Here is a 23,313-nt window from a genome sequence, read left to right on the forward strand (position 1 = left end):
TGGGAGGGAGGCAAGGACTTTAAGGAGAGAAGTAGAAAGGCACCAGGATAGAGATGGGGGAGATAGAGAGGGAACTATCTGCCCTTAAAAGGATAATTCACAAAGGATTACGTGAGCTACTTTTCCATCTCTTCTGGAATCTGGTCAGTGTGGTGGCAGACACACTGACAGCGGTCTTCAACAGATGACTGGCTAGTGTTGAAGTACTAAAGGACTGGAGGACAATGCAGTACTTGTGTACAAGGGATGGGGCAGGTAAATCCAATGAACTTCAAAGCTGACAGCTTTACAACAATGGTATGGAAAGCAATGGAGGAAATCATGAGTGGATGTCTCGTAGCATTTCTGGCGGACAACAATCTCCATGAATAGCAGTCAACATGGTTCATTCTCAATCAAACTTATCCAGTTTTAAGACTAGGTTACAGCTGAACTTTACAGGGGTACCCAGCCTTAGTTATTTACATATGTATGTATGTATATTTGTTTGTTTACTGTGGTAGTACACTGATCTTCTTGGACCACTTAGCAGGCAAAGCCCAGCCAAGGGTGAGTACAATCACATCATCTAAGAGGAATACAGTCTTAACAATACAGACAAAATGTAGATAAACCAGTATCCAAAGAATATAGATATGTTAAAATACATGGTTTTGAAAACAAAATGAAAGTAGTAAAAAATTGCAATACTTGATAATGAAAGAAATGTAGAGTATAAATGTACAAATGGTACAATATACTGCAGTAGCATATGAATGAATCCTTATTAGGCAGGTATAAATCACACAGAGCTGGGGAACTATAGAGGGGGAGGGAAAATGAGAAGGTATGTAGTTTTAGTGTATGTCCTGCATGGGGAGGGGGGTGGCAGAAATAATAGTGTAATGGGATAGCAGAATTCTATGTAATTTGTACTGCTTGAGGTCATCTGCATTGTGCTTTTGTAAGGAGATGATGTTTACTGGGGGTCTTTCAGTTTGATAGGAAGACAATCCCATAATTTTGGTCTGGAGAATGCATGATCTGTGCAGTGAAGTTTAATTTTTGGAGCTTGCATAGCTCACTTAGTTTGCAAGATATTTTTGAGGCTGTATGCAAAGGTTTTTGTGTTGTTTATCTATGAGAAGAGATGTTTCCAGGGTTAGGGTTTTATATAGAAGTAAACATAGTAGGAGGCTATGGGAGCCATCCGGCTTTTGAGAGGGTCAGGCAGTGGTGTTTTGAGGTAGAAATTTAGAGACGAAATGGCAGCTGTCACTGAGCATGGTTCAAAAGGAAGAAATATTTTTTTTTATTGAAGCTGCAGCTATTATGGTAGCCCATATGCTACTTGAGATAGGAGTAGTCCTTTCCCTTTTGAGGGTCCATCTGGCTTACATAAATAAGGAGAGTTTTCTTTGCTGAGAACAGCAGGGAATTGAACTTTACATGCTTTTTCTGTGTACAGATGGAAGTTAATGGGTTGCTTGAGTCATATCTCTAGGTATTTGAATGTGACAGTAGCCTCTGTTATGGAGTTGTTTAGGTCTTTAATTCTGAGGGACATTGGTTCTTTGGCTAGTTTTTAGTGGTTACCAAATTGCATGGATTTAGTTTTTGAAGGACTGAGTAGTAAATTGTGTTGGATTAACCACTGACTGAGGGTGTGTAGGTTGCCTTCATAATGTGTTTGTGTTAGTGTGTGGGACTTGTTATAGGATTAAATATATGTATGGTTGTTATAAGGCAATTTATTGACAATTACGCAAAGCCTTTGACTCCATCTCACATAGGAGCTAATAGGACAACTAGTGGGGTTAAAGGTAAGATCAAGACTGAGGGACTGGATATGTGTATGGTTGAATGGTAGGACATAGAATGTTGTAGTGAGATACAAAATATCAGGAACTGGGAAAGTGACTACTGGAGCACCACAGGGGTCTGTCTTGGATCCAGTTTCATCAATTTACTTGTTTTCTGACATATCTGTGAAAATATATCGGAGGACAAAACTCTTTTCTGATTGCATGAAAATAGATTTAACAGTAAAGGATGGGAGAAAAGTCAAGAGAAGTACATGGAAGTGAAAATCTGAATAAGTACAAAGGAGGGTGGCAGTTGTGGTTCAATGCAAGCAATTGAAAAGTACAGTACTTTGGCCATAGCAACCCTGATGTACAATATCAATGGTGGAGGGGGTAAAACTGGTGGCAATGAAGCAGGGAAAGGACCTGGGGATGTTGACCACACTTGGACGGGATCACCAGGAGCCATACCACAAGAACTTTGGACAAATCCAAAAGTAATGGGGGGGGGAGGCCCAAAATCATGACAGATTTTAAATATTGCTCCTATAAAACTTAGAAAGTTGGTAGAATAGCACGTTTTACATTAATATTCATTTTCTGAAGGACATGAAGTCTGAAAATCAAATATCAGCCATTAGTAACTTCATTCCTCAAGAATTTGCCAGCAAAAACACAAATGTTATCAGGAGAATACCAAAAATATGGTACAAAAGTCTGGCCATTCTATGAAAATCTGGTCAGTTGAGAAGCATGCCAGGAACAGAGTGAAAGGGCAGTGACAGCAGGGCAGTGGCAGCAGCAAAAATATGCTTAGGTGTATTGTCAGGGTGATAGATTTCAGAAACAGGGGTGATTCTTCCATTCTACAGCATTATGGTCAGATTACACCTTGAGTAGTGTGTGGAGGCTTGGATACCATATAGGGACATCAGGCCTCTGGAATGAAGCCAGAGGAAAGACACCAAATGATTGTTGAGATGGAGGATAAGGGATATGACCACAACCTAGCAAGTTATAACTCTTCTCAATAAGATCAGAAGAGTTGGAAAGGACATGATATTGATGCACAGGATAATTTTAGGGAGATATGAAAGGGCGAGCCTGAACCAAAAGTACAGAGAAGGGAGGAGGGAGCAAAGGCCACCAATTGTAGAGATTAACATTTTCCTGGATTCATGAAAGTAGTTTCTCAGAGATGGGATTGTAGACCTATAGAACTGACTACCAGAAAAGGTGGTGGAGAGGAAATCCATACAGGTATTCAAAAGGACAAGAACAGGTGGTGAAAGAGAGGAAAATACTACTGGCTTTACAAATGTGTATACTGCTGAAAGGGTAATGCTTCTTGGATATGCTAAGCTAGGCAAAGGTCATTTCCTTGTTTGTAGTCTGGCTTGTTAAATTTTACCTTCCCCCTTCGAATGTAATTGTAGAAACAAGAAAACAGCAACTGTATTGTGATAAATAGCATGAGCAGAATGTAGCTGTCTGGCCTGATGAGGGCTAGCTATGCATAAATGTGAACACATCATATCCCTGTCAGGAATAGTGCTGCATAAAGAAGCCATGCATCACAAAAATGGCACTCACTACGTAAATGTAAAGACCATTCTCACTGGCATGTAGACAGCGTGATGGCATGATGTGCATTCACTCATGCATAGGAATGCTGTAGCTCTGCAAGATAGGTACAGTTGAGAGCCTATACAGGGCTACATAGCAAAGTGCCACCTTTGTTTATTTTATAAATGGCAAAGAAGTGAGGTGATAGGACAGTCAGAAAGGGGAAGACTACTCAGTTGAATACACAGAAGGACAATGGAAAGAGAAAATAGAATGGAGGGGGGAAGCAGGATATTTTTTGCAGGACAAGTACCCTATTTTTTTTATTACAGATAGCAGTGGGGGGATGCAGGAAAATGATGTGGATGAGAACGGGGTTATACAGAAGGCAGCAGGGTTAAGCACACAGATATATAACACAGACAAAGACTGACATTTAAGATGCTGATTGAAAAGGGAAGGCCACAAAGGAGATACTCAAATAGAGGTTGAACAGATGGTGATGGGGAGGATTAGGCACCAGACAGGAAAGGGTGAAGTGACACACAAGGAAGGGGAATAACATGATGGGGGATAGGGTGGGGTGAGAATAATCTGCCAAGGTGTTGTGGTGAGAAACCTGCTAAGAAGTCAGTTACCTCTGTCGCTGACATCATGGGTGGGTCCTGCCACTAGTGAAAAGATGGGTGGGGCACACTGTCGCTGACATCATGGCTGGGCACTGCCACTAGTGAAAAATTGGTGGGGTAGTGGAGCTTTGTGATTCAGCCATTCAGATGAGGGTGACCTCCATGTTGCCAATCCAGGGCTTGAGCCACTGGTCTTCATTAGTCCTGACTGTCTTTGGGCCTCTCACTGGGTGACCAGTCTATGAACCTTATACTGGGTGACCCAATAGGACCCCCTTCTGCAACTCTGTCATGAGGAGTTAACACCACCATCAGAAAAGTAGCATCAAAGGGCTCCTGTGTGCCCTCCAGGTCACCTTCCATAGGATGATCACATCACCCTGCAGGGGCACTTATGGCTGCTGTTGACCCACATTGTGCTCCATCGCTGACATTGCAGAATAAGTCAACATAAATAAAGGGAAGCAAAACAACAAAGAAAAACATAAAAAGAAGATGAGAGAGCAAATGAGAACAGGAGAAAAACAATGATGATCAGTATGATGTGGTGCACTTTATATGACAGCCCATGGAAGGAGAAACATGCAGTCATACAAGTAGTGAACCATTATGCATTGCTTAGATTTTAAACAGAAATTTATAACTGGGTAGTGCTATGGTAGGCAGGTATAGGAGAGATATACAAGCCTGGCAGTGATGGATTACACTTACCCTGAGGCATGGAGAGCAGGTCTGCCTCTTCTAACAGTTAATCTGGTTCTCTGTAATGTCCTTCTGAGCTACAAAACGCAAACATTTTTCAAGAACAATAAATGAAATCACCATAGCCATGCACATCAGAAATAGTATATAGCTGCACAATACACTCTACTGTAAAAAGCATATGTTTTCCTTACTACAGTAGTCAGGTTGTCTTTCCTTACCTTCTTTTCCCTGTGGTGGAAAAGGTCAGGTTGGTACCTCTTGAGATCACTACACCAGTGCTAGCATGAGTCATTAGCATAAGTGAATGCCACGTATTCACTTTGTACAGGGGTCTTTCATGGCTGTCCTCCAGCAAGTCCTCTCAGTGTTGCATTTGTAATAGGTGAAGAAAAATTGTGGTTCCCTTGTTGTACCATCAGTAGTAACTCCAAGTTCCTTTTCTTGTTGAGACACAATATGGGCACAGGAGCTAGCTGGCAGGGCATGCAGTACAGGTGGAAAAAAAACCCTGTACCAGTCAAGTACAGAGTACATGATACATGGCAACAACTCTCTCATAATCCACTTAAAATTGAAAGATGGTTTAACTATTAAGTAAAAAATGAATGCCATACTCTTAAAAATCCTGGCAATATTCAGAACATAGAAATGCTAATTTGTCATGCTCACGTACTTAAGTGTTATGGTTTGGATAAAGCACTGGTGTGCTATAGTGTAACGAATCAAGAGTAAACTTAACCTACCAATACAATACAGGTGGGAAAATGTTATGCACAAAGACATTTATGCCTTACTAGAAAAAATATATCATTTGCCCAAATTCAAAAACAGAAAGTTGGACTTAATGTTGTTCTCTGCTGCATTGTAAGAATATTTTTTTAAATACAAACAACACATTTTGCCAAAATGCAAGATAAAATACATATCTTCCCACTGCAGACATTGGTAAATAAAAGTAGTTTAAATGTCTATTAAAAGTTTTGAAGTAGAAGTGAGAGTGGTCAGTTAACATCTCCTGGGTTAAAATCATAGTTATGACACCTCAGGAAGAATTTGGGAGAAGATCTGTTAGCAGTTGGACTAAAAACTGGAAGCCTTAAAATGTTCAGCTAGTTTATTTTGTTGACAGTTTTGAACTACTGATAAAGTAGTAATAGCTGATCTGAAAACACAAATCCGAGTATTTTAGGACAAATGAAAATGAAAATCGGGCCCAAAAGCTGTGCAAGATGCCTGTGTTCCACAGTACTGCTATTCTATTTATATGAAAATTAAAAAAGTAATTTCCTTATGTCTAGCATGACTTATATATAAACTGCTTGAAAAGTAGATTCTGGAAAAAAACACCCCACATCTCTGTTATACTTTATTCTACCGACTACATTGCATCGACCGTTGACCCAGATGCTTGTCCATAAAGACACACACACACACACACACACACACACACACACATATATATATATATATATATATATATATATATATATATATATATATTACAACCACTTGTATGACTGTGCTCCTTGGAAATTTGCTTGAGATGAAGTGAATGAATAAATTCAAAAATAATGGCCTAGAACTGTATCACAACTCGCTGACATCAGAACAATATAGTGTAACTGCCCTCTAAACTTCTTAGCTCAAGAATTCTGGACAAAGCCAAAAATAATGGGGGACAAAAGGGACAACATTTATATATAATTGTTGTATTTGTTAACTAGGTAAATGCAATGGGCAAAGTGTCCCTAATTAAGGGTGACCCAGGAGTATTGTCTTGTTAAGCGACTTGCTCGAAATCACAAAGTAGTCAAATGGAGGTGAAAGGATTCAAACACTGTACTTTTGACTACAGGAAGCAGTTTGTTAATGTAAATGGCAGACAACTCTAAATTACATAAAATGTTAACAGAACAATAAGTGTTCCATGGACATGCATTCTTTGAACAATAAAAGTATGAAACTGTAATGACTGGCATTACCAGCTGACAGTAACCTGAGTGATTTACAAGAAAAAAAGAAGTTAATGAGGGACAGGGCATACCTATGAGACAAAGACAGTGATTTTCTGAAAAATCAGAGACAGATGAGGGGTAAACTATTGTAATGCACTTAAATGTTAATACAACAGTGGGTTTTGCAGCCACATGAATTTTCTGAACCTTTAAACAACAAAAACTATGAAACTGTAATAAGTGGCATTACTGACTGATTTTAACCTTTGTGATTTTTAAACCTCAGTGATTTATCAGAAAATGAAGACGCAGGTGAAGGTCTTGCAGTTAAGGCAGAGGACTAAGATACTAAACTCCTGGTGATCTACTTCCAGTCGTCAAGGCTATAGGGTTTGATTCTTTCTGTTTCTATTTGTCTTATGTGTGACTTTAGGTAAGTCACTTAATCAGGCAGTGCTCCTGAGTTGCCCCTTTACTTGGATTAAAAGATAAAAAAAACAAAATGAAGAGGCATATACAAGAGGCTAAATGCTCATGTGCAGTTTCTAAACAATAAGAGCAGAGCTGGATCATGGTCAAATGAGTCCTAGCCAGAGTCATGGACCAGAACCCCCAACCATGCCAAACTAATATCACATTACTTGTCTGTCTCTCCCCATTTATCATAAAACAATGTTGACACTTGTAAGTGTGCATGTTGTTTTATTTTCTTTATTTTTACAATGATGACATGGATTTGGATTTAATTTAAAACTTTTATTAAACATGTTACAACAAAAACCCTGACAGCCAATTGAGGAGCAAAACAAAACATTTTCACCTTGAAAACAGACATGAGCAGCAGTAAACTTCCTTGGAAAATCACATTTATTGAAAATGCATCTGGTAATCCCTTAAACTAAGTAAAACGAGAAACCTTTCCGATCCAAGACCCAAGAACTCTTAAAAAAAAACTGAGCACTCTTGCGAAAACTTGTAAAGTTCCAATTGAAACTGCTAAAGTAGTTCACTGTTGATGTGAAAAATGAATGTCCAGCGAAATGGCTCAGGTAAACCAAACACTTTAATACAACAAAAAACCAAGAGATAATCACAAGTGCTTTCGCCCGGTCTTACCGGGCTTTTTCAAGTGTAACAAACAAAACCAAAATCCAGTCTTTTGTAGCTCAAATGAGCTTAATTAATTAATTGATTGAACGGCACTCATAATGTACTAATGACAGAAACAAACTACTAAAGTGACGTACAATACTCATACTAATACTTAGTAAGTGTTCATCTACATATTTGTACATACAAAAATCTGCTTTAACATTAAAAATCTTTTTTTCTTTTTTTACTTTTTTAAAAAAGAAAGAGAAACTGATAAAAAACACAATAGAATAAAAATGTGAAAATAATGTTGTATGAGAAGTAAAAAGCAACAACTAAGGCCGCCTATGTAGTGTGAATTATGACCAAAAGTAAGACGACCTGCTGCTGCAATTTAAAAATACAAATATCTTTGTTGTCAGCTGAACAATCAAGTCGCTGACACTATTTACAGTTATACAACTTGTAAAACTAGCCTGCTGTTAAAACACTCAAACCTAATAAAATGTAAAATGTGTAATGAATGAAAATCATAAAAATTTACCATATGCAATTAATGCATTGAAGCGTAGGATTTATGAGCACCTATATGACATCAGCAAGCAGAAGGAAACCAATGCTTTCTATAAACATTCTCTTAACTGCCCACAAATGTCTATTAAATTTTTCATTATTGAAAAGATACAACAGGACCAAAGGGGAGGTGATTGGGAAACCCTGCTTGGCACTAGGAAGCTCATTTGGCAGCTAAAATTGAATGCCACAAAACACCCGGGACTTAATGACAATGTTAGTCTTGCTTGTATACTTAAGACGAGGAGAAACATATTATAATTGATCTATTATTATTTGCATTTTCAACACGATGTCAAGTGCATACTGTTTTTGGCACAGACACATTTGTGTGGACACAATTAAGAAATCATTGAGAATGCATTAATTGCATATGGTTTACCTGAGCCATTTCACTGGACATTCATTTTTCACATCAACAGTGAACTACTTTAGCAGTTTCAATTGGAACTTTACAAGTTTTCGCAAGAGTGCTCAGTTTTTTGTAAGAGTTCTTGGGTCTTGGATCGGAAAGGTTTCTCGTTTTACTTGGTTTCAGGTTTTCTTTCTGGTTTATTTGATTGGTAATCCCTTAAACTAAACATATGCTCATGGATTCATAGCAAATAGCATATATGAAGCACTTTTTAGGGGCTATTTGAAGGGTGCAGGAATTCAAGAGAAACGTGTAATTAATTTGCAAACAGCTTGGGACAACCTACTGACACAAGTGTCACTATTCAGGGGCAGGCCAGGAGAATTGCTTGGAGAAATTACTTGATCAGACTCACACTTGACAAATGAAGGCTGAGGGAATCAAAGTCTGCAGTACAGAAAGCAGATCATTAACAGCTCATAGCCTTAACTCATCTGCACTAAGATGCAACATGTAACAGTCAGAGCCATTATTAAATGATCATAGATTGCATGTTGCTGTTAGCATAAAAATATAAACTGTGATTGGAAAAAAAATATTCCAAAAGGTGCCACCTAAGCTTGACAATACTTTATTTCATGCATTATATATAACATGTAACTGTTGTAGTCCTTCACAGTGCATTTCATACCCTTGTGCCTGCAAAAAATGCAAGTTAAATTAAAAATGCATACATAGTAAATATTTTAACATTAAACTCATAGACTTCATGCTGCACAGTTTATTCACATGCAAATAAGCATACTGTCAACAGTCAACAAAACAAGAAAATTAAGGATTGTATTCAAACAATGTGGCTCATATGAAGAAGCCCCTGCTTATTACAATTGATTCCTTCCATTACATCATAACTACTTTAGGATACAAGAATTAAACACAAACACACACACGCATGATCATCAGTTACAGCCCCTTGTATGACTTCATATATTCAGAGGTTTGCTTGTGATAAAATGAATAAACAAATACAGAAAATAATGACCGGGAAGTGTATTTCAGCTCATTACTGTGACAATCATACAGTGCATCCCAAAGCACACCCCCATGCCCTCCCAACCTCTTAGCTCGAGAATCAGAGACAGACCCAACAATCAGGAACAGATTTTAAATCTTGGAAAATGACAAAGTCCAGTGTGTAGCTGAAGTACTCTTTAATAAAAAATAAAAAAATAATAAAACATGATAAAATCCACAGTAAAGCCACAGTAAATCCAAAGGAAACAAATGAGATGAGCGCTTTCGCAACAAATGTTGATTCATCAGATCTACTATGCACAAAATCCACCATGATTTTATAAGATAGTAATTAAACACTTAATAGGCTCAATTACCTTAAAGCCCTAGATCTCAGTGCTGGCTTTAAGGGAACACTACAGTTTAAAGCCTTGCCTTTATTTGCAGCCAAGTTATATATCCATTTAATTTCTAAGCACTCAGTGTGGGTCTTAACATCACCACCTCTTCCTGTTATTTTGCTAAGCTCCAAAACCAAAAATTTAAACACATGCTCATTCCCTTCTTTCAATACATGCTTGGCAAGAGCATTTCTGTCATCCTTTCTATTGATGGCATATACATGTTCCCTGATACGATTTCTTAATTGTCTAGTGGTCATACTCACATAGTAGGAACCACATATTTCACATACTGCCAGGTATACTAAATTGTTGCTATTACAGTTAGCAGATACATCAAACTTATACAAATGTCCATTCATAGGATGCATAGAAACATTGTCAGTCCTAATATAACTACAGACATTGCATTTTTCACATGCACGAGTCCCTGGTGTGGCTGTATTGACTTCACTGTTTAGTGATAGAGGTTTATAACACAGAGAGACTATATTCTTATAGGTAAAATGTGGTTGTTCATCTAAGACATCCTTGAACTTGGGGTCTGAGGTGAGGACTTTCCAATGTCTTTTAATTATATTACATACAGAGTCCACATCAGCTGAATATGTACTAGACATCCTAAGGGTATCATTCCACTCAGGGTGCTCTGACATACCAACATTCTCTGTACTGTAGTAAGGTCTAGCTCTGTCAGATCTACATACAATCACATCATTCTGTGCTGTTCCACCATCAAACTGTGTATACCTCCTTTGTTTATATTCATCAGAGTATCAACATAGATGTGCATGTCACTATCTCTATTATGCAACCTTGCTGACCTGTAAAACTGCCCTTTCATAGCATTCATTTTAGTCTTCTTCGGGTGTATACTCTTAGAGTGTAGCTTGTTGTTTACTTTGCAGTGTTTTTCAAATATTCTGGTGACTAAGCCACCTTGTACCCTCTGAGCACTGACATCAAGATAGCCAGCATTAATAATCGATTCACTGTATGTGAACCTCAAAAAATCTGTAGTGCTCTCTAAATAACCAGCAAAGCACCACAGCTCCTGGGTGGTACCTCCCCACAAAACACATCATCCACAAAATGATTGTAATATAAAATCTTTTCCTTAAATAGGTTACAATCATTAAAAACATACATGTACTCCCATTATGCAAGCACCATGTTTGCATAACTGCCCATAACTACTCCCACTTTCTGAATAAAATATTTGTCATCAAACATGAAGGCGTTATTAGTCAAAGTGAGCTCTAATAAGTAACACAGCAGTTCAACTTTATTTGTGTTGAATTCTGATCTTACCATCAAAAAGTACCTTATAAAATCAATACCTGTATCATTTGGAATGTATGTGAATAGTGACACCACGTCCATAGTCACTAGAATATAATCTAGGTCACCATTTGTTTCAGACCAGCTCACTAAATTTTTGAGAAAGTGTTTCGTGTCTAATAATATAGTATCTACTTTATCTATCAGAGGCCTAAGTTGTTTCTCTACATAGATTGAAGTGGGCTCAGTAGCCCAACCTCTTCCAGATACTATCGGTCTCATCAGTGGGTTAATCAGAGACTTATGCACCTTAGGCAACCCATAAATTACAGGTATTTTGGGGTGAGGAACACAAACAAAATCATACAGATCCTTGCCTATCCTCCCTTCTAACAGAAGGTCATAGAGATAAGATTTCAATCTCTCTATCCTGGATGAGATATGCTCCAAATCACAAACCAGGTAAACTGTCACATCCAGTAACATATCATTCATATCTCTCACATAGGCTACTGTGTCCATCATTATGATGGACCCACCTTCATCTACTGGTCGTATGCATAAATCATCATGCTCGACCAGTTCATTCAAAGCAGCCAGTTGTTCTTTGTTCATATTAAAAAAAACTTTACATTCATACTTCCCATCACAGTCATTAAATAACTCATAAATGTCATCTTCACTTAGCTTTGAAAAGGCTCCTACTAAGGGTGGGTTAATGGGTGCAAACTGACTAGGTTTTCTGAACAGAGCTGGAAGCTCAGCAGATCTGCCATGCATCAGTCTCAGAGATATATTTCGAACAAACAACTTCAAGTCTCACAGTACATCAGAAATATTAGATTTCTTAGCTGGAACAAAAGAGAGGCCTAGATTCAACACTTCCCTCTGTATACACCAAAGTGCTAAAGATGAAATATTTATGACTACATCCTTGGAACCTTGGGTCTGACCGATGGACCCAGCTCCAGTTGCCCCATCAATTGCAGTCATTCCTGCCTCTGTCTGTTCCTCCTCCTCGAACGACCTCTTCCATCTATTTTGATCACATTTACCTGCTCGGGGAGCTTCAACCGTAAAAAACATTGTTCCACAGCATTCACCATGTTCAAATTGCAGGAGCTAGTATTATAAGAGTTATTAACCAAAGGGAGGGAGCTGACAGATGGGGGAACCAGCATTAATAACCTCTCTAGCAGATTCACTCTGTTCCTTGGACACATTTACAACAGTGTTACTCATAGTTTCTTTAATAAGAGAAAGGCTATTAACCACAGCCATACCTTTCAAGTTACTGTCAGTACCTGCTTGACTATCAACAGCCGTTACAGAGTCTAAACACTCATTTGTTGTGTTATATGTTGTTTTACTTAAAAGATCTGAATGTCTGTTCATTATTCTGCTCACTTCTGAGACAGATGGAATGTTGATTGAGGCTGGAACCTCCTCAGCACACACATTACTCATTCTCGGAAGAGTTGTAGTGCTATCCGTGTTCTGCGTTGGTCTCTTTGACCGCGGCCACGAAAAATTCTTTCCATCAGTGAAGTCAGAAATGTCTTGTGCCAGTTTTTAGTTTTAACATCCTGAAGACGTTTCTCATACTGCGATATGTCCGAAACAGTGTTCAGCTTCCATGCACAGCTATGCGTACTCGAAAAAGCTTCTATTTCCTGTAAATCTTTTAAGATGTCCATATACAGTTGCTTTTTAAATCTTTCTCTCATATAACAACAATGTTGCATTAACAAGCATTTTCTGAATGACACAAGTCTGAAACTCACATACCTGACTAATTTGCCATAAAGCCGCTAAGTTTACAAAGCACAAACCAAAATCTTATTTTTTGCTCAAGAGTCCTGGACAAAGCCAAAAATTGTGGGTGGGGATAATGGTCCCAAAAGGGCTACATTTTAATTACGATTTAAAAAAAACATTTTTAGCTGTTTTTATTCTATTTGTTAATTAGATAAACCCACTGGAGAAAGTGTCCCTTTTGAGGGGTGACCCAGGAGTGCTGTCTAAGTGACTTGCTCACACTCTCACTTAGATAAAGGGCGACATGAGGATTTATATTCTACACTTTTGTCTACAGGAAGCAATTCATTAATAGCTCAGAGCCTTAAACTTAAAAAAAGGTTAATATAACTTACATAAGGTGTTGCATGTACCTGCATTTTCCAAACATTAACTATGAATGTGCAATGACTGTTTTACCAAAAACAAAGGAGGTCTGGTAGCTGGTGTGGAGGATTAAGGCTCCAGGCTCTTAATAAGCTGCCCCTTGTAGTTAAGGGTAGATTGATTCTTTCTTCCTCTGTTTGCTTGCTGTTTGACATTGAGCAAGTCAGCCCAAAAACTATAGCTGCTCAGTGCGAAAAACATCTTAGAACTACACAACACTAGTAATTAGTGGAACATACCAATTTTAAACAACTGTATTAATCCTTTGAGCAATTGCATCCCTGTTAAACATCAGAACTACATGGACTCACTTATCTGGTGTTTTTAAATCTTAACAGTGGTCATATGTCCTAATGACAACCACTCCAAACACCCATTATTAAATGCATAATAGTTGATATAAACATGGTGAAAATCACAAATGAATCCTATTAAAACTGTCAAACCCATATGAAAATGCATAAAATTTATATCAGATATAAAAACCCACACATATATATGAAAAATAATCTGTATTTCCTTTTTTAAATTATATATATATATATATATATATATATATATACACACACACATATATATATATATATATATATATATATATATAATATATATATATTTTATATATATATATACTTACACACACACATATATATATGGGTTCCGTTCAGAAGCTCGAAATACTGAAATCTCGAATTTCAGTATTTTGAGCCCAAGAAGCTGAATCCATATAATAGCGAAAGTTTAGAAGCATGAAATTTAAAACCTCGAATACCAGAGGTTTTGAATGTTGTGCTTCTTAAGTTCTGCTGTGGTTAAGTATTCAGGTAAGTGTGTATGTGTGTTAAGGGGTTTGAGTAGGGGCTGTGGTGTGTATCAGCGTGTTTTGTTGCTGTGATGTATGTGTGTGAGAAGAAAAAGTAGCTTGTGTGGTGGTGGTTTGTGTGTGTTTGTATGTAGTGCGGCCACAGAGTGAGAATATTTAAGTAAGAGGATGTGGGGGAGTGCATGGGGGCTTGCCCCCCTGCTTTCATGTAGTAGAGTGATTGTGTGTGTTTGTGTGGTGTATGGTATGTGTGTGTGTGTGTGTGTGTGTGTGTGTGTGTGTGTGTGTGTGTGTGTGTGTGTAATAAAACCGCAAAATTCAAAACTTCCTGTATACTAGGTTTTGAATTTCGCAGTTTTTAATTTTTGTTGTTTTGTGGATTGCACTTCTTGGGCTCAAGATACTGAAATTCAAAATTTCAGTATTTCGAGCTTCTGAAGTGAATCCATATATATATATATATATATATACATACATATATATATATATATATATATATATATATATATATATATATATATATATTTATATATATATATATATATATCATGTTAAATAAACTTATATTTGACAAACTGAAACATTATAATTTGGTCCTGCGCATTTTTAATACACTGCTTATGGATGCTGAATCATTCAAACTGGGGGAGGGCAAGCATTTAACCTTGACTGCCATATCAGCTCTATGTATCTACAAATATCTTCCTTTGTCCCCCCTTTCCCAGTAAAACAAACTTAAAAGGTCATATAGTCCCACAGAAAATAGTAAGTCTATAAAGACAGTATTTTGTTTTTTCAAAATATCATATCCATGGTCGTAAATTATTTTGCTCAATGGCCTTTCGGTCTTCCTAATATAAAAAGACCTACAATTCCCTCAGATAGTTTATATATATATATATATATATATATATATATATATATATATATATATATGGATTCGCTTTAGAAGCTCGAAATACTGAAATATCGAAATTCAGTATTTCGAGCCCATAAAGTGGAATCCTGAAAACAACGAAAATTCAGAACTGCGAAATTCAAAATCTCACATACCGAAGATTTTGAATTTGTGCTTTTGCTGTACACAAACACACACCTTCCTCCCCACACACAAACACAAGCTCTGTCCTATACCCTCCACACCCCCCCCACTTAAATATTCTAACTCCGAGGTCGCACTACATACAAAAACACACAAAACACCACCACACAAGCTACATTCTCCTCTCACGCACACATCACAGCAACAAAACACACTAACACACACCACAAACCTTACCCACAACCCTTAACACATAAACACTTACCTACTTACCTGAATCCATAACCACAGCAAAACACCAGAAGCGCTAATTCAAAATCTCTGGTATGCGAGGTTTTGAATTTTGTGCTTCTGTGTTTTCATTGTTTTCAAGATTCCACTTTATGGGCGGGAAATACTGAATTTCAATATTTCAGTATTTCGAGCTTCTAAAGTGAATATATATATATATATATATATATATATATATATATATATATATATATATGGATCCCCTTTAGATGCCTGAAATCTCACTTCACCGACAAGGAATCCGATGGGCCGAAATCACCGACAACGCAGATGACCGACAAGGTGAGAACCCGACGGACTCGGTAAGTGTGCGATAGAGTGAGGGATTTAGTGTTAGGGAGCGGACAGGTAAGTGTGCGATAGTGAGGGACTGTAGTTTTAGGGGCGGGTTAAGTGAGTTAGGGTTAGAGTGCAGGTAGGGTGTGTGTGCGTTAGTGACGGACTGTGGGTTTAGGTGTGGGTTAAGTGAGTTAGGGTTAGGGTGCAGGTAGGGTGTGTGTGCGATAGTGACGGACTGTGGGTTTAGGGGTGGGTTAAGTGAGTTAGGGTTAGGGTGCGGGTAGGATAAGTGTGCGGTTGTGTCGGACCTTAGGGTTAGGGTTTGGGTTACGGTTAGTGCATGTATGGTTGTGTGTATTGTCGGTATTTTGTGTTGTCGGCGTGTTGGTGTCGGTGATTTGTGTTTCGGCGTTGTGGCGTTTCGGTTAACTGAAGGGGATCCATATATATATATATATATATATATATATATATATATATATATAAAATTCCTGATGATGCACAGTTACCTCTCTTGGCTAAATAAAGGGGATTCATCTTACTTTGTAAATACACAGCTTTCCCTTCTTATGTATATTTACACTGCATGCTGGAACCACAATTCCTGGTACCTGATGGGGCCATTGCGTTACTTAAATCTATTGCTTTCTCCATTATTCAAATTTATTTTTTAGGTTTTTACCTCTCATATATAAATAATGGTACATCCCTCACAACCTTCAGAACACTCATATTACTTTTAAAAATATTCCATTCTTTAAATTATATCCTTCACTGAGAAAGTAAAGAAACTGAATTCAATGTTCATTACTCTCTCAAAATTTATAGATGGTTTGGAACTCAGATTTGATTGCTACTGTTGTCTTACTAAAACTTTCCCCAATAATGGCACATACTTAACCCCCCCCCCCCCGATCTTTACTTTAGTAACCTCTTCATTAATCTCATTAAGGAGGTTCATGGGATAACCTTGCTCCAAGAACATAGTCAATAGTATGTACCTTTTTTTATAAAAAGGATTGTCTAATGAAATCATCCTGGTCAGTCTCACCAGCTGGCCCATAACCAAACCTCCTGTTTGTGACATTGGATGACAACAATAGAAATGTAATAAGAATTAGAGAAGATAGGCTTGCTGTAAATGTTACTAACAAAATGACCCTGTGTAATACAGAGCATGTTGTCTAAATACCTGATGAAATTCTTACTACACTGATGAGTGAATTAAAAAAATGGTAGTACTATTAATATACTTAATAAGTTCATTTACTTTTGCTGTGGAATAAAGATATTGTCTAAAAAGTGCAAATATAACCTCTAGCTGTTGACACAATTAGAGCAGAAAATCTAGCATTGCTTTACATTATCAAATTGGCATACGTGAGGACACATGCTACTCCTATTGCCATGCCTTTAATCTATTTGTAATAGTCCCTGTCAAATTAAATGATATTATTATTTAAAATAATCTCCATAATTTCCTCCAGCAATTTGATGTCCAGAGTAGAAAGAAAGGAACAGCTAATCAAAGCTAAGTGAAACATCCTTATACTAATGTTGGGAGGGATACAAGAAAAAAAAACCCACTACATCAGTAGTTAAAAAACACTTTATCCCTCAAATCATCCTTGATCATATTTTTGAAATCCCAGGAATCTTTCCACAAATAAGAATTAAAGTCATGAAACAATTTTATAGATTTATCGACATATGTTGCCAATGGATACACTTTTGATCCCTGTACTGATACTAAGGGTGGATGTGTTATATATTTATGAATCTTTGCTATGACAAATACAGATGGTACCACTGGTTTATATACTGTGAAGAACTGGTGCAAACTGGGTGAAGACCTCTTGGATTAAATAATCTTTCAAGAGCATATAAAAATTTGTATACGCTATATTAATTGCATTGAATGAGGCATGGACATACATATCATCTTCCTGGAGAAGGTGAAGCGTCTCACTTATATATGTAATATTATCCAAGAATCCTCTTTTATCTGGCTTCGTTACTCACATGTTACAGTATATAGACAAGATAATGAACATGTTTATTTTCTCCTCTTTTAAATTTTGTTTTATTTTATTTTTGAAATTATGAAATTTATTGTGTGTGTGTGTGTGTGTGTGTGTGTATATATATATATATATATATATATATATATATATATATATATATATAGAGAGAGAGAGAGAGAGCAATAGATATATATATATAGATATATGTATCCCTCTCATATGCATTCTCACAAGAATTCAAGGGGGATTAAATACATTTTTTAACTTAAATGTCTCCTCTTGTTCTCCCTCTATACACTGCCTACTGAAAAAGGTGAGCTAAATTCTATTGCCTGGTAAAAAGTTTTAAATAAATTAACATATTTTCTATATCACTCAGTAAGAGGGAATAAATGTAAAACCATTTTTTTCAAATGAATTAAAATATGTATTGGTGATGGTGAGGTGATTACATTTTTTAAAACTGAGACTAACTACTATGCCATCTTTATTGGTATTTATAGGGCATTGTTGGATGTGTTATTTCTGCTCCTGCTTCTTCTCCTTCCTCTTCTATCTTATCCTCTGGCTCACCAACCATTGTTCCCTTCTAGGTGTATTCATGGTTGTAAAACTGCTGGTGGATTTTGTCTTCCATCACCTCATAATGTGCCAGTCTCTGAGATAGGCGAAGGGAAGGAAATTCTAAAGGGTCTGCCACATTGATAATATTCTCATCCACATTTTCCTCAATTACTAAACTCACCTCTTCCAAGTTAGCTTCAACGCTTTTTTAATTTTTCCAAGTCTTTGAGTTTCTAATACTGTGATGGGAATGGACCCCATTCCTAAGTCAAAATGCAGTCAAAGTTCATGATATTAGTATTGTTTCAGTCTTTGATATCAGCCAGAAGTGCTCTTCGCAGCACCCAGAATGTGGCCAGTAATGACTCCTTCTCCAATTTGTACAGGGTTACATGTATTGGTAACATATCTAAATACGATTGTAGATTCTTTTTTATAAGACCCATTCCCTACTACTATTGGAACTATCTGGCTATCTTTCTTCCACATTGCTCTTGTTTCTGCCTGCAGATCCTGATGTTTTATGACTTTGTGTCTCTCTGTATTTAAGACATTGTAGTCATTAGGTGTGGTGATTTCAATGATTAATGCTACTTTTGTCATCTTTTCCTGGACTATTATATCCGGTTTTCAAGCATCTATCTTCTGAACTGTTGGTAATGGATGATCTCATGTGATGTAAACTTCATCATTTTCTGTGATGCTTTGTGGCTCATGATTCCAATGTTTTTCAGTCACTTTGATACCATAATGACAATCCCCAGTGTAACAGTCTTGCCACGTTATTATGCCTTTCAGTATACAGTCCTTCTGTCATTAGTGTGTCACAACCAGCAAAGAGGTGTGCTATTGTTTCCAATTTGGTTTTATAAAAAAACTACATTTGTCTGTTTCTGCCACATGTTCCATGGACTCTGTAAACCAGCGCATACATAGCCCACTGTCTTCAACCATCAATACTAACCTTTCATCTCTTGGTTTGAATTTGCCTCTTCTTCACCATTCCTGCATTTGTTCCTGATCAACATGAGGTTCTTCCAGAAGTTTTCTATACTTGCAACTATATTTATGCATTTTCCACATTTCTTGCCTTCTCGTCTGGTCCTTCACCTTATATTCTTTCTTTTGTTTTTTAGCACATTCAGTTGCTGCCTGATTTTTATCTACTTCTGGTTTGATTTCCATTCCTGCTTGATGCCGATATGCCCCTGCTATATTAAGCAGAGAAGTCATCTTAGATTTATTCTCCTCATGTTTCAAAACTTTCACTACATTTGGGTCTTGTGAGGTCAGCAAATATGTGGGGAGTCCCACGATTTCAGACATATACATGTAATCAGTTTCAAGGAGGCCCATCCCTTCTTCGGAATGGGGAATATATAATCTTGGTATGCACTAATTATTATAAATCATTTGGTGAGCATGAAGCGTCTGTCTTGGTTTTCCTATCGAATCTATCCAACACATTTTGGGGCCAGTCAGTCACTCCAAAACTGAAATTAGGACAGGAAGAGCAAATTGGTTGATAGTTTGGATTTTGTCCCTAAATGTCAACGCTGTTTTCAGGATTAATTTAAGTCTTCTAAAGTATTCCTTACTAAGTTTTATTTGCATTTGTTCATGTTTTGTTGTTGATCCTTCATCAATTCCCACATATATATACACTCCCTCTTGCTCAAGTTCTTTTATATCACATTCTTGTCTCAAACCGATGTTGTCTTGGTGCTGCAGTTTTCCCGCATGAAAGGTTGCTTTTGCACATTTATCAAGACCAAATGACATTCTTATATCATCTGAAAAAGTTTTAACAACCTGCAGTTGTGCTTTCAAGTTCCTCATCTGATGAGCTGCACAGTTTTAAATCATCGACAAAGAGAAGGTGAGAAGCCTTTGCACTTTGTTGTTGTCTAGGAGCCAAATTATAGCCATGGCCTAAGCTGTTAAGTAGACAGCTTAATGAGTTAAGGGCAAGGCAGAATAATAGCGGTGACAGAGTTGCCCTGGAATATCCCCCTTTGAATTTTTATCCCTAGAATAATAATTTGTCCTTTATCATGACTTAATTGCAAAGTGGTATGCCACTGTTTCATGATCACTGTAATGTAGTTGATCCGTGTAGGGTGTATCTTATACATTTTTAAGCACTCTTTTATCCATGAATGTGGGATACAATCAAATGCTTTTTTGTAGTCAATCCACGCCATACTTAGATTCATCCCCTATTTACAGTTCTTCACTATGACTTTATTTAACAACAAATGATCCTTTGTTCCGTATGACTTACTTTTATTGCCCTTTTGTTCTACTGCCATAATTGAATTTTCTTCTAAATGACTATAAACTCTGTCAGCATCAGTTTCCATGTATAGTTTATACATCGTAGGAAGACAAGTTATTGGTCTATAATTTTTAGAGTAGCTTGCAGGTTCACTCTCAAGTAATAGGATTGTTATTCCTGTTGTTAGCCAGGTGGGTGTCTGTTCTGGGTGCACATATAAATAGCGCTTACTCACAGCTAAATCTTCATGCAAAGATGTTAATACCTTTAACCAGAAGTTAGGTACTGCATCTAGGTCTGGGGTTTTCCAGTTAGAGGCTTCTCTTAACTTTGTCTCAATCTCTCTGGCTGTTACTTCATCCCATTTCATATCCTGTACATTTAAACTTCTTATTCTTTCTTTTACTTCTTCTGTCCATTTAGCATCTTGTTATGTTCCACAGGATCTTCAGAGATACTTCTCCAAAATATATCTGTGTCTTCTTTTTTGGCAGTCTTTCAATTCCTTTTTCCTTGTTTCCCCAGTTCTCTATAAAACTTTTTTTGGGTCATCAATAAATTGCTTATTTTGTACTTTTCCTTTATATTTATCTTCTAAGTTTTACTGCCTGTGCTGAGATTTGCAGCTTGTTATTTGTGAAAGCGCACAATAGAGCCTGATCTGTTCTGACACTGTGCATTGCTTTAATCACATCTATCATTCTTAGTATTTTTATTGATCCGTTCCCTCTTCTATATTCTTCTAACAGCGACACTTCTTGTCTTAATTGCTTTACGGTTTTCTCTATTCAGTACTTACATTGTGGTAATTGATTTCTCCCCTTCCTTTCCCTCACTACCCTGTGATCTTGTGGTAGAACGTTATCAGTTATTAATTTAGCTGCACAGTAATATATCCTGTTACTTATATCGCATGGATCTCTATGAACAGTCCTAATTACTGTGTTCATTTGCTTTATCAAACTTCTGCCTTTTTGGGTTTTATTGACATTCTGTAGTCTATTTCTTTAATTGATCTTAAAATGTCTATCTAGCTCTATTAAATCAATCAACTCTTCTTTTTGCTCATTTTCTTCCAAATTTAAGACACGTTTTTTATTTTCCATTTCCTGCGGGCATTCTACAGAAAGTTCTATAGCATCTTCCTGTGGCACCTTCTGTTCAATTTCATCCTGTGCCCTCCGTTGCTCTGTCATATTGGAACTCATTGGCCTGTCACTCCTCAACATTGACTACCCCAGAGTTTCCACAGTTTCTTGTTCCTTCCCTTGCTCTCTAGCTTCAAGTGAAAGTTTATACTGGTTTCCTGTGGAAGGCTCCAGAATATCTTCATATGGTGCCTGACCAATTGCTTCCACAGTTTCTTGTTCCTTTTCTTGCTGTCTAGCTTCAAGTAAAAGTTTATACTGATTTCCTGTGGAAGGCTCTAAAATATCTTCATGTGGTGCCTGACCAATTACTTCCTGTTCCACTGGTTTCCCTTTAATTTGGATATTCATTGCTCTATCCTGTTGTGGTGTTTTCTGAATTAGATTTTCTACACTGAATCCTTCTATCTCTTTAACTTCTCCATTGCTAATCTCCTTTTCTACTTCCCCCCTTTGTCTTCTTATTTATTTATTAATTTTTTTGTAAAGTTTCCATGTCTGGCTTCCTTTGCCTATATTTATCTTTAAATATCTTTGGTGCTGCTCTTTTTGTATTGGTTAGTTTTGCTTTCTCCTTTGCATAAATATTACACCATATTAAATCTCTTTTTTCTTTCCCATGTCTATATTTCTTCTTCAGATATCTCCTGATCTTTCTGCCTCACTCCATCATGCTGTGATGCAACCTATGTTACACCTTCTACACCAAATCCTTCACTTTGCAGGCACTCCATTACTTCAACTTCTATTTTTTTAACTTCTACTTTACTAATCTTTTTTTCTACATTCCATCTTTGTGATATTTTTTTATTTTGAAATTTTCCATACCTGGATGTCTTTGCCTATATTTCGCTTCCAATATCTTTGGGGCTGCCTTTTTATATTGATTAATTTGGCTTTCTACTTTGCATAAATATTGCACCAAATCAAATCTCTGTTTCTTTCCCCATGTCCATATTTTTTTTATACTTTTCAAATATCTCTAGGTTTTGTTGTTTATATTTTTGCAGCTCCTGAGATGCTTCTTTTTCCAAACAGATCAAAGTTCTTTATCTATATACTGTCATTCACAAATCTTTTGTATTAATTAACACACATTTTCATTTGAAGCTTCTAGCAGTTTTTTTCTGTGGAAGTATTTTTCTTTCCTGTAACTTCTTTCTTAATCATTTTGTATATCTTGTGTCTGGAAATTCTGGGCTTTTTGCATAATAGTAACAATACATGATTTCTTTCTTAACCTTAATAGTCCACTTTATCATCTTTATGGCTCTTCGTTGGCCTATCAGTTTTTGTGATTTTTGTGGACTACTACTTTCTTCTAC

At 36.9% G+C, this 23,313-nt stretch overlaps 1 long non-coding RNA gene across 1 annotated transcript in view; it reads right to left on the reverse strand.

Moving 5' to 3' along the window:
- LOC122790410 overlaps positions 1–4,760 on the reverse strand; it is a 48,821-nt gene extending 44,061 nt beyond the window's left edge. The window contains exon 1 of the long non-coding RNA XR_006363014.1: positions 4,691–4,760. This is a non-coding gene — a long non-coding RNA (uncharacterized LOC122790410). The remainder of the gene's footprint in view (positions 1–4,690) is intronic.
- Positions 4,761–23,313: the final 18,553 nt, after the last annotated feature.

The sequence above is a fragment of the Protopterus annectens genome, chromosome 16.part0 (assembly GCF_019279795.1).
Source record: "Protopterus annectens isolate FY-2018-M chromosome 16.part0, PAN1.0, whole genome shotgun sequence".
Classification (NCBI taxonomy): domain Eukaryota; kingdom Metazoa; phylum Chordata; order Ceratodontiformes; family Protopteridae; genus Protopterus; species Protopterus annectens.